This window comes from Lepidochelys kempii, chromosome 4 (genome assembly GCF_965140285.1).
Source record: "Lepidochelys kempii isolate rLepKem1 chromosome 4, rLepKem1.hap1, whole genome shotgun sequence".
In the NCBI taxonomy this organism is placed as follows: Eukaryota; Metazoa; Chordata; order Testudines; family Cheloniidae; genus Lepidochelys; species Lepidochelys kempii.
Genome location: NC_136383.1, coordinates 88,524,602 through 88,536,845, shown reverse-complemented (window position 1 = coordinate 88,536,845; position 12,244 = coordinate 88,524,602).

The window sequence follows — 12,244 nt, the reverse complement described above, 5'->3', positions numbered from 1 at the left end:
CCCAAGAGTTAGAAATAAAACAAACACAAAACTTGGGATGTCAATATATATATATATATTATATATAGGCTGTGCTGTAACTGGATACCCATGTTCTCTGATAGGGAGGACATTCATTCTTTATATGGCTTTAACAGCACCTACATATGCTAACAAACTTAAACAAAGGCTTTGTTTAAGATTGTTAGCATATGCATTGTGCTGTTACATTGGTCAGGAGTCCTGGGGGGGTGGGAGGGGTGGACGGAAGGTGTTTAAACAGTGTTTTTTATTCTGTTTCGCCCCATTGGTCTGAATTATCCATGACATCCATACTGCATCACATCAAGTCCAAATCACTAGAGAAATACCTCTGCTTGCACCGACCAGAGGATGTTTGGATTTTGATGGCCGCCCAGTTCTGCAGCCTGAATGGAATCAGGTATGGTCCCCAGTGTAGCTAGAATTCTTCTTTACAGACAAACTAGTCTAACATGCATTTTGTTAACTTGAGCTGGAGCAGCAAAACAAAGAAAACAAATGCCTCATTTTCCAGCTTTGTGGGTGAGAGAACTATAAGTGAAGATTATAATACCGGACACTGACAGCCTTAAACCAGCCAGCTGCCTCAGGAATCTGCCAAGAACTTTGCGGAAAATATTATGTGTAAATATATATAAAATGTTCCTCATTTTAGTAATGGAGGTAAGACATCACACATCTGCCCACCTTTATTCGAATGAAGCTCCTTCTTATCTGACAACTCAGGCATTGTCAGTTTCATCCAGAACAATTTACAAACTTGGAACCTAATACTGTAAACCCTTAATCATTTGATCAATCCCATTGAAGACAATGGGATTATTTGCATGACTATGGACCACTTTTGTAGACTGGTAGGAGTTTCAGGAGTCTGTTCCTATAAAGGAAGTTGAATCCCCCACTGAAATGCAGTGTTTGGGTACCACACCATAAAGCAGTTTAGGATACAGTTCTACTTAAAATTTGTCTTTTAGTAAATCATACATATGCTGAAATGGTTCTTCACCCAACTCCCATATTCCCTATAAACAGATTGAATACTACATGTTTGCGGGGAAAGTGAGTAGTTAAGTATGTTGATGTTTGTATATACAAAGGGGGGTGTCAGAGGAGACGGGGAGAGCGTGGGGGCCCCGGGATGGGAGCAGGGTGCAAATGAGTCACATGGACAGTCACATGGGGAGGTCACGTGCCCTCCGCCTCGTGTCCCTCCTATGAGTGCAGTACCTGCAAGAAATGGTTTCTACTTGCACCACTGGACACAACCCCATGAGTATGAATATGCAGAATCCATCTAAAAGAACTTCAGTTGAAGGTAAGTAACCTTCAGTTCTTTGAATATCCTCCGCATATTCCCACTCATGGAATAATCTGGCAAACAATATTCCATCAATGGAAGGTGGGACTCAGGATCCAATTAAACAGGGATGGAAGTACAGTCCTATCAAACTGAGTGTCTGCCTTAGATGCTCTGACTAAAGAGTAATGTTTAATAAATGTATTTACTGAGCTTCAAGTAGCAGCTCTCAGTGATTGGGACATGTGTAACGGATGTTATGGAAATAGCCTTTGTTTTAGTAGAACGGGCTCATGCAGCGCTAACAAGAGGAGAAATAGATGCCAATGTATAGCTTTCCTCTGTAAAATGTCTACCCAAATTGATATAGTTTGTGAAGAGACTGCTTGACCTTAGATGGCCTGCACAAGATATACAGAGATTTTTGAAAAAAGAAAAGGAGTACTTGTGGCATCTTAGAGACTAACCAATTTATTTGAGCATGAGCTTTCGTGAGCTACAGCTCACTTCATCGGATGCATACCGTGGAAACTGCAGAAGACATTCTATACACACAGAGACCATGAAACAATACCTCCTCCCGCCCCACTGTACCAGCAGGACAGTGGGGCGGGAGGAGGTATTGTTTCATGGTCTCTGTGTGTATAGAATGTCTTCTGCAGTTTCCACGGTATGCATCCGATGAAGTGAGCTGTAGCTCACGAAAGCTCATGCTCAAATAAATTGGTTAGTCTCTAAGATGCCACAAGTACTCCTTTTCTTTTTGCGAATACAGACTAACACGGCTGTTACTGTGAAACCAGAGATTTTTGAGGACATGCAAAATTCCTTAGTCCTACTCAGATCATAGGTGAGGATCCTCTTAGCATCTAAAGTAAGCAACCTTGAATTCACCCTTGTGACTGAGGTCTGGGGAAGAAAACTGGTTTGAAAATTAGAAAATTAGAGTTTGATTAATGCAGAATTCAGACTCTACTTTGGGGTAAGGACAAAGCAGCAGCTTATCTTTTCTGAAATATAGTAAAAGATGGATCAGTAGTGAGGGCATGTAGTTCACTGAATAGCCTAGTATGTGCTATGGCTATTATAACAAGTTTTAATGGACAACTAGAACAGAGAGCTGTGTTAGAACTAAACTGAGATCCCTTGATGGGACTAATTATTGTACCTGTGGTTACATGTCAGCAAGCCCCTTTATAAATTTCTTACCCATATTATGTGCAATGGGAGATTTATTATCTAAGAAAATATCAAGGATGAATCTAAGAGGATAAAGAAAGACCCAAAACTTTTAATTAGAGCAAATATTCCAGAATATATTCAATTGGTGGTAACAGTGTTGATCCAGGTTTTTCATGTATCCACTTCAGAAATCTAGTCCATTTGAAATTATAGCACTTTTTAGTCAACTGTTTTTTGGGGGTGTGAGGGGTGGGGCAGGGTTGTTTGTTTAAGTTAAGTATAACTTGCTGCACTTCCGATGGGAAAGATTTTTCCATTACAGTCATATAGCCCATGCAAGCAGTTGCAGTGATAGAGGTCTGGGTGGTAAACCTTTTGTTGAGGCAACATATCTGGTAACACTAGAAGAAGTCTGTAAACTCCCTTTGAAAGTTGCAGGAGGTTTGTGTACCATTGCTGACTTGGCCATGCTGGATCAGTAAAGATACCCATCTGGCTTTATCTTCCTTACTACCTTCTGAATGTAATGGGAAGCTTATAGTAGTCCATTCTCCCAATTCTGGAGAAAAGTGTCTGATATCAGGAGACTGCCCATACCTTCTCATGAGCAGAAATGGAAAAGGTATTGTATCTGGTGGTAAATAGATCTATGTCCAGAAATCCTTTGGTTTGAAGATGTCATCAGTTTCTTTATTGACCATTCATGTAGATGTGTCATATCTCCGCTTAGTTGATCTGTCAAGTTGTCCTTTTCAGCACAATGAAGGGCCATGGGATAAGCTCTATGCTGGATACATCAGTTCCGTAACTCAACTACTACTTTACACAGTTGGAAAGTGTGCTCCCCCTTGTTTAAGATAATATATTGCTATCATGTTACCTGTGGCAATCTGTTCTACTCTTCCCTAGATGTGAGGTAGAAAAGACTTGAGAGCTAAATGGATGATTCTAAACTCTAGAATTTTCATATGCAGTTTCTTTTCTTCAAAGCTCCAGTGTGTTCAAACTGTTAGACTGTCAAAATGTGCTCCCTACCCCTTGTTGGAAGCATCTGATGCGATTGTTATGGCTGGAGACTGAGGATCAAAAAACGTTCCTTTTAGAACATTTGTGCTCTGAGTCCACCATGTGAAGGAAAACACAATCCCCTCCAGAATTTCTTTCTTAGCATACTGTCCATACTTGGTCTGTAAATTTCCTGCCAGCCAGTGTTGTAGAGTTCTCATCCTGAGTCAAGCATATGGTATGACATAAGCGGCTGAAGCCATTATGTCCATCAGCACTAGAGAAAACATTAACATTTGCTTATAGCAAGTTGAAGCTTGAGAAGTCTCTTTTGTGAGACAAAGGTGGGTGAGGTAATATCTTTTATTGGACCAACTTCTGTTGGTGAGAGAGAAAACCCTGCCTGCCTGAGCATCTGGAACTGTTCCTATGAAGTGAATTATTTGAGTAGGACGAAGCAAGAACTCTTTCATATATATCAAGAGGCCTAACCTCTCAAAGAGGGAATAGGTGTAACTAATGTCTTCAAGAAGAGCATCCTGTGATGTTGCACTGAGAAACCAATAATCTCATTATGGTTCAGTGAAAATACCCTCAGATAAGTGAGAATACTTTGTAAAAAAAAAAAAAAACATGGGTGCTGGAAGTGCTGTTGTCACATAAAATACTTGTGACTTGATCTGTTAGAAATATGAAAATAAACATCCTTTAGATAGAGAGCTGCAAACTAATCATGGATGAAAAAGAAAGATCCAATGGATGCTGGCATCAGCATATGGAAACAGAATTTCCTGATGGTGGTGAGCTTCCTTAGATCCAGTATCAGATGAAATCCTCCACGTTTCTTTGGAACGAGGAAATATCTGGCATAGAAGACCTGAATTCTGGACTGTTTTGAAACCTCTTCTGTTGCTCCCACCTTTTACTGGGATGGAATATGATTTTAATATGCTCTTTTAAGAGGCATTCCCTAAATAGGGAAGGGATGGGGGTTGGGTGGAAATAGGGTTTCAAATGGAATTATACCAATAGAGAAACTATAGGACCCAAGAAAATGTAGAATTCTCTGGAGAAAAGCAAGAAAGTTCATCTGATATCTTTCGTATTTCAAAAGAGGAGATCCAAGAAGCATAATTTGCGGGAGTTTTCTCTTTCCCCTTTTAGATAACAACTCCTGTGGATCCAGTATGTAATCCAATTGCAGAGCTATATGGTGTAGTTTAGCTGCTACAGTAACTGTTGTTAATAGCTCATCTTAAGGGATCAGTCTCCTTACAGTGTGTATAACACCCATTTTTTCATGTTCTGTGTGTATATAAATCTCCTCACTGTATTTTCCACTGAATGCATCCGATGAAGTGAGCTGTAGCTCACTAAAGCTTATGCTCAAATAAATTGGTTAGTCTCTAAGGTGCCACTAGTACTCCTTTTCTTTTTAAGAAACTGCTGTGTGTTCCAAAATTATCTTCAGTTCCGATGCAGTCTTTGGATCAATTAGATGAGATTTACACAGGGATTTGCTTCTTATTTCTAGTTTAGGATGTGAAGTTGATGTATCCAAATCTGATTAATTTTTTGAGACTGACTTGGTCCTGCTAAGAGGAGCCTTTTTGTCTTCTGCTGTGCTTTTCAAAAAGTGGACGGATCCGATGGCTTTTCTAACAGTTTGGTTCTTCTCTCAGAGGCCATTGCCAAGGAAGCCTTTGGAATTTTCATGGTCAGACATGATGGTTTCCAAATCAACTGTGCAGCAGTCATAGAACTCAACCTCAGAACAGAAAACGGAGGTGTCGTCAAGATATTCTTCTTCTTTTTGGAGTTAGCTGTACTCTGAGCTAACTGTGGTCTTTGTATCTTATGGTCTGATTGTGAGATAAGCCTTCAGTCAGAGCCTGCAATAATTCATCCTTCAGGCATGCTGCAGCAGCCAATCCGTAAGTGAGGACCAGGTCTGCTGACTCCCAGAGACAGCAATTTAATCCCACAGGAAGAGCAGCAATCCAGTCTATCCAACCTCACTACTTGGGCTGGGAACTCTCCCTCCACCTCATGGTGTTTCCAGCCTGCTTCTGCCTCAAGTACCCAACCTGATTCTATTACTGCCACAGGCTTCCAGCCTGCTATCACCAGTTGGCCCAATGCTGCTATCCACCTGTACTTCCATGGTCTACTCCACCCCTACTTCAGTGAACCATCCAGAGACCCCATGATGCTGATCCTTTAGAAGCTGCTAATATGAGCAACATCCCTGTCAAAGCTTCTTGGAGCAAGAGAACTTGCAGTCTGTTATAGTCTGTTCAAATGCTTTGTACATGGTCTTGGAGTGAAGATGCTGCAGACAGAATACCTTGAAGTACTGTGGCCCTCATTGAGACGTGCCAAACATCGGACATGAGCATCCAAGGTTGAGAACACTGCCTCACACAATGTACACCTCTGAAAACTGGGTCTTTTGGTCTTCAGATCTGCCATTAAGCTGATCAACAGAACCAAATCTAAACTAGAACTAAATAATAACAAGAACTGACTTAATTATATCTATCCAAATTAAACTTATAGTAAAATACTATCTAAGCAACTAAAATTCTTGAGAAGGTTCTGGATCTCAAGGATCCAGAGAAATTTACATGCATCTGCTGCTGTGGTTGGAAGGAACTGAGGCAGCTGAGTGCGCCACAGACCCTTTTATAGCCTCACCCTCAGAACATTGGGGAATGCTGAGGGACAGGGTAGGAGCGGTGCATGAGCATTCCCAGATGGTTCCACCATCTGAGCTGCCCAGCCGGCACACCCCATGAATTTGAATAGGCCAAGGACACTCAAAGAGCTACCATCCTTAATTCCCATCAGCTAAGTCTTACAGCTTCCTGTGTACAATAACAAATGTAGAAAAAATGCAAAAGGGAACTTCGTCAGCCTGACAGACTGATGTGTTCTGTGCTAAAGGTGTGCTAGTCTGAAGTGCTTTTGTTTGATATTTTGGTTATACTTTGGGATAGAGAACAGATACTTTGCAAAACATCTATTGTTCCAGTGCAGAAGGATAACACTTTAAAGATAGGATCACAGTAAATAAAGGACTCATTTTGTGGCTAAAGTTGAGAGATGGTGCCCTTTATTTTGTGGAGTATTGGGATAATTTTGAAAGTTAAAGGTCCAAGATGTGCCTTTTTCTCTTATTCATAAAGGCTACATTTGTATCTGAAGTTGTTGAGCAGCTTCCTGTTGAGTTTAGCTGCTGGTTGTTTTTGTTTCACAAATAGCAGAGCTGAATATCAGGAATAAAGTATTTGTTGACTAAAAGAAATATCCAACAGCTTTAAAATATAAACATGACAGATGTTAGTCACGTTGCTTATTGCACTTAAAATACTCCGACACTACGGTTATAAGCATAGAATAAGAGTCTATGTAGAACAACCATTTGTTCTTTAGAAAAAACATTAATTTTTAGAGTATGTTGGTTTATACATATATTTAAGTACTCTTTTTCTGGTTATAGGGTTTGTCAGAACCTGCCCTTTCCTGAGCACACACCTTGTTCAACACTGGTGTCTCTGGGTCACTAATAAAACCCAATATCCCTCTAAGCTTCTTTCTAGGACACTTGCCCTTAAATATCAGGCAATCCTGGCTGCTTTTCCTAACATTTTTCCCAAGGACCCTGCAGATCTCTTCAAAACCTCACTGAGTGGGAGGGGTCTCTGACCTGTGGGTTTGAAAAAACCACTAAACTCTTATTTAATGAAATTAAATAAAGATAACAATAGCATCCAGTAACCCTTCTACTTTTTACTCTGCTAGGAAAACACTAATTTTGTAAATGCTTCCCTTCCTAATCACTGTCTAGTTGTCCACCTTCTACTCTCTCTCACATCAGGAGTCCTTCAAATCGAAGACCTCCAAAGTTCAAAATGGGTAGACTGGGTGGAGCTTCTGTCCTGGAATCTGTGTCTCTGTGCACCCAGCAGCATGTTCTTTTTGGTCTTCATCCCACAACACACCCCATCATACAGTTTTTTTTTAATGCTTATCCTGGAACAACATCTCCTCATATCAAATAATTTTAGGTTAAGATAGTCCCTTCTCCACAGGGACCTCTCTCTCATTTCGTCCTTTTGGCTGCAGTACATCTATGGTTTACTATCGGGGGACAGAAGTGGAAGAATCTAAAGTAGCATTAGGAATCCTGCATTCTGCTACAACACCAGAAGCTTGATTTTACTAACTACAATATTTTGCACTCCTGGCTTCCAGCTAAGGAAAGTGCTTTACAAACATTAATTAAACATCTCCTCCCCCTATGAAGTAGATAGGAGATACTGTAAATAGAGATCACTGAATCTTGGTGGTTAAACAGCAGAGCAAATACTACACAGCAGGAGGTGAAAAACATCCAGGAGAAACTGGTGGAGCAACTTAGACATAAATATGTATTATCTAAATGGGAATGTGTTCAGGAAACAAAGGTTGACACCAGCCCAGACTCATGAAATTTGCCATAAGATCTCTAATAATCAAGAATGTTCTGAAAAGATGGCACCTCAAGTAGCAAAGTGCCCCTTCACACGATGCAGATGTATTATTGTAGTTCTGACACGAAGGGAACAGCAACACCTACTGAACCACCAATGTTTCTTGCAGTACCTGCTATTTTTGAAGGTCTTCACATCTTGATCCAACTTGGGTTTTGATATCTGACAAGATCAAAATACAGGATAATATGGCTGCACAAATGTGCTATTGCATTTCCTCCAATGGCTCTTGTCTAGTGTTTTCTACTGTGCCTTGAATGTGTACTGTAAAGCAGTAAGAGCTTATTAAGTATTTATTAGTGGGAAATGTTTTGATAGTTTTTTAAAAAACTTATTCATTTGCTAAACATTTATGTTAACTGGTAAAACAAAATACAGTACTAAAAGAGAAAGACTAACTGATTTTTGTAAATGATTTAAAAAAACATTTTCAGGCCTTGTATATACATTGGTTCATGTGATTTTAATAAAATCATTGATTTACAGCTGTGTTGCTCTGGGACAACATTGGGGTGGAGCAGCAGTAAGGTGTGCTGTGGGGGATGAGGTACATAGCAGCAGAGCAACAGGGATATTCTCAGGGAATGTGGAGGTCCATTGTATAAAAAAAAGCACTTACCAGCACTGGATTGTCTTTCCTGTAGTGGCTTGGGGGTGGGGATTTGTCATCTGGGTAGAGGTGCAGAAACACATGCTTCTTCTCCGTCTCTCCTAGGACTTTTTCCAAGGTCCCTGCTACCTCTTTGTCCTGCCCCTCACCAGCCTGCCATCATATGATGAGGCCGGCGGTATTGAGGAGGAGGTAGTTAGTGACTTCAGGCTCCTAACTTGCAGCCCTGGAAGAGCTCCAAGTCCATTCACTGAAGCATGGGCATGTGCTAGATCCCTGCCCAGAGCAATTGTTAGAGTCGTTTGCCCTCCAGTACAGGAGTGGGAGGTGCTTCATGCACTCCCAGCACTGGAATGGAATCAGGGAATGCCCGCCTCTGGGAATATCCCTGGGACAGGTGAATATTCTTGCCAAGTCAGGCGAAGTCATGGAGGATGGTGTAGTCTGACCAAACAATGACCAGCACCTGTGTGTGCTCCGGAGACCAGGAGGCTACCCTCAGACCATGATCACCTGTATTGATCAATAGATTTCAGCAGAAACCCCCCTGAAGTGCTCAGTGCAGGTTGCTACTACCATTGGCAAAGAGGTGGGGAGGTCAGGGAGCTTTGTACTCTTGGGTAAGGTTCAGACAGCAAAGGGATCAATGCATTATGGGAATGGCCCTAGAGGACTATTGATACCCATAAGCTGGAACCTGCCCATTATCCTCATCCATACTGCACTGTAGAATGGGTACAGGGCAATGCAACAGTGGATACATGTACATACCCACCCCCGTCATGTGTGCTAGCTTTCACTCATTACACTGTCCTTCAGAAACATGCTTCAGAGCTTCAGATATTGACAACAGGGAGGCTATGGTACCACAACACACATGTAATCTTGTACAGTCGCAAGTGCAGACACACCCTAAAAAAAAGTTTGCTAGCAGGAGGCATCATGAGAATGAAGAAGTCAAATGGATGATGATGTATAAGTGGGAGGAGACAACTAAATCACTAACTTACATATCTTGGAACACTTTGATCCTCATTACCAATGAAGTGGAGGCATCTGTAGTCAAATAGCGTTTGACAAGCTCAGTATGATACTCATTAGCCTGTGAGAATGCAGTCTCAGGCCCATCTAGTAACAGTGTCTTAAACCAAGCCATTACTCTTGTTGCAGCCCTCAAAACAGACATCTCTGACTTTCTAAATGCTTGAGAATGAGAGGAATTAAATTTGACAATATAACTAACATCTAATAAAAGCAGTTTCTTGCCATAGGGTACGAGGCACCTGCTTTGGCCAGAAAGGAAGAAAAATGGGTTAGTTCAGGAGGAATACAGTAGTCATCTTGAAGACCAATTCCAAAGAAATTGAAAAACACTTTTCTGGAAAGAACTGAAGGTAAAGTTGATGAAAGGCAGTTCAGCTCAGTCAGTCATCATCTAGATCAGTGGTTTTCAAACTTTTTTTCTGGAGACCCAGCTGAAGAAAATTGTTGATGTCCATGACCCAACGGAGCTGGGGATGAGCGGTTTGGGGTGTGGGAGGGGCTCAGGACTAGGGCAGAGGGTTGGGGTGTGGGAGTGAGGGCTGCGGGGTGGGGCCGGGAATGAGGGGTTCAGGTATAGGAGGGGACTCTGAGCTGGGGCAGGGGATTGAGGTGCAGGAGGGGGTCAGGGCTCTGGGCTGGGGTGGGATGAGGGATTTGGGGTGCAGGAAGGGGTTCCGGGTTGGGGGGGCTCAAGGTTGCAGCGCAGTCAGCAGTGCAGCTGGGGTGCAGAGGCAGGCTTCCCGCCTGTCTTGGCACTGCGGACTGCGTTGCGCCCTGGAAGTGGCCAGCGGCAGGTCTGGCTCCTAGGCAGAGGCGCACAAGAAGTTCCATGCAACTCTTGCCTGCAGGCACCTCCCCCACAGTTCCCATTGGCTGGGAACGGGCCAATGGGCATGTGGAGCTGGTGCTCGAGGCGGGGGCAGCACACAAAGCCCCATGGCCCCCCTGCCTAGAAGCTGGGATGCAACGTGGTGTCAGAACAGGTAGGCACTCACCTGCCTTAGCTGGGCAGCACCGCCGACGGGACTTTTAATGTTCCGGTCGGCGGTGCTGACCAGACCCGCTAGGTTCCCTGGGTGCTGAGAAAGGTGACCCAGTGCCTTACATGCCATGACCCAGTACTGGGTCGCGCCCCAAACTCTGAAAAATACTGATCTAGATCACTATAATAAGGAAACCTGGCTTAAAGGAAAGAAATTGTAAGTCTCTGAGACTCATCTTGAATCCCAACAGAAAAATCTCCAAAACACCCTGGAGTGCATGAGATAAGGCAGTAATACTCCAGCTGCCAATGGACCATTCTTAGTTGATTGCATTGAAAGTACTATGAGCTGCAGTGCATGGAATGTATGAGCAGACTCAATATAAAATTGTTTAGATTACTATGAGCAAAAATATTAATGGATTCTTGAATCTATTACTATATAGGAAATGGCCAGTAGGAAGCTGCACACCCTGTTATGTTTTTGCTCAGTCATATAGCTGTACAATCGTACATGTGCTGAGTGTGAACTGAATGCTGGATGTTTTTGCATATATAGTCCATGAACCATCTTAGGTTTACGCTACAGACCTATATTGGTCCATATCCCTGAGTGACATAGTCTCAGGGAGGCAGATTAACTAAGACAACAGGAGAGTGCTCTCCTGTCGGCTTAGAGCATCTTCATTAAAGCTCTTCAGCAACACAGCTGCATTGGTGAAGCTGCGCCGATCCAGCGTTTTAAGTGTAGACATGCCCTGAGTAGACTCTATATAGGGAAGTCTTCATTAGCGCAGTGAGACTTTTTCAGTTGAGGATATGAGGACAGCATGATGGAAGTACATTATTACGTGATATTTGAATAAATAGCCACAATAAATAATAATGCTGAATTAGGAAGTGTTTCAGCTCATTTACGTCCATAACTTTAGGCTTTGTTCATCAATGCACTGCATTGCATTTACGTCCATAACTTTAGGCTTTGTTCATCAATGCACTGCACTACTCTGAAGTAAGCATCAGTTTCTCTTCAAGAAAACTTAGACTAATTGTCAGTATTAGAAACAGTTGGAGAATTATCCTTGACATTGGAGAAGATTACAAAATGCAGTTCTCATGTACTAAAAATCTGCTTTATTCAACAGATTAAGGGCTAAATCCTGCTCCTGGATGGGTGTGCCTATAATATCCTTTGGGCCAGATTCTTGATGGGAGAAATGGGGAAGAGGTTTGGCAGAGTGGAGTTCAACTACACTCAGTCGTTAACCAGTGACATTAGTTAGTATTACCCCTATGAATCCCAACTTGTACTGATGCCAGGCAGCCCTGAATCAGAAAGCAACAGTTAGCTCCCTCTGACCCCACCTCTCCATTCCAGTTGAGTGGAACTTAGATGAAGTGGAGATTCAAGGCCCTTCCACTTCAATATGAGCCATGTGTATATATTCAAGGGTAGAATTTGGCCTTTAGACAGTATATTATTTTCTAGAAGTTTAAACTGCAAGTATAAATATAAAACAAATCTCTGCATTTTTTCAGATTTATGAAACCAGTAATAAACATACATA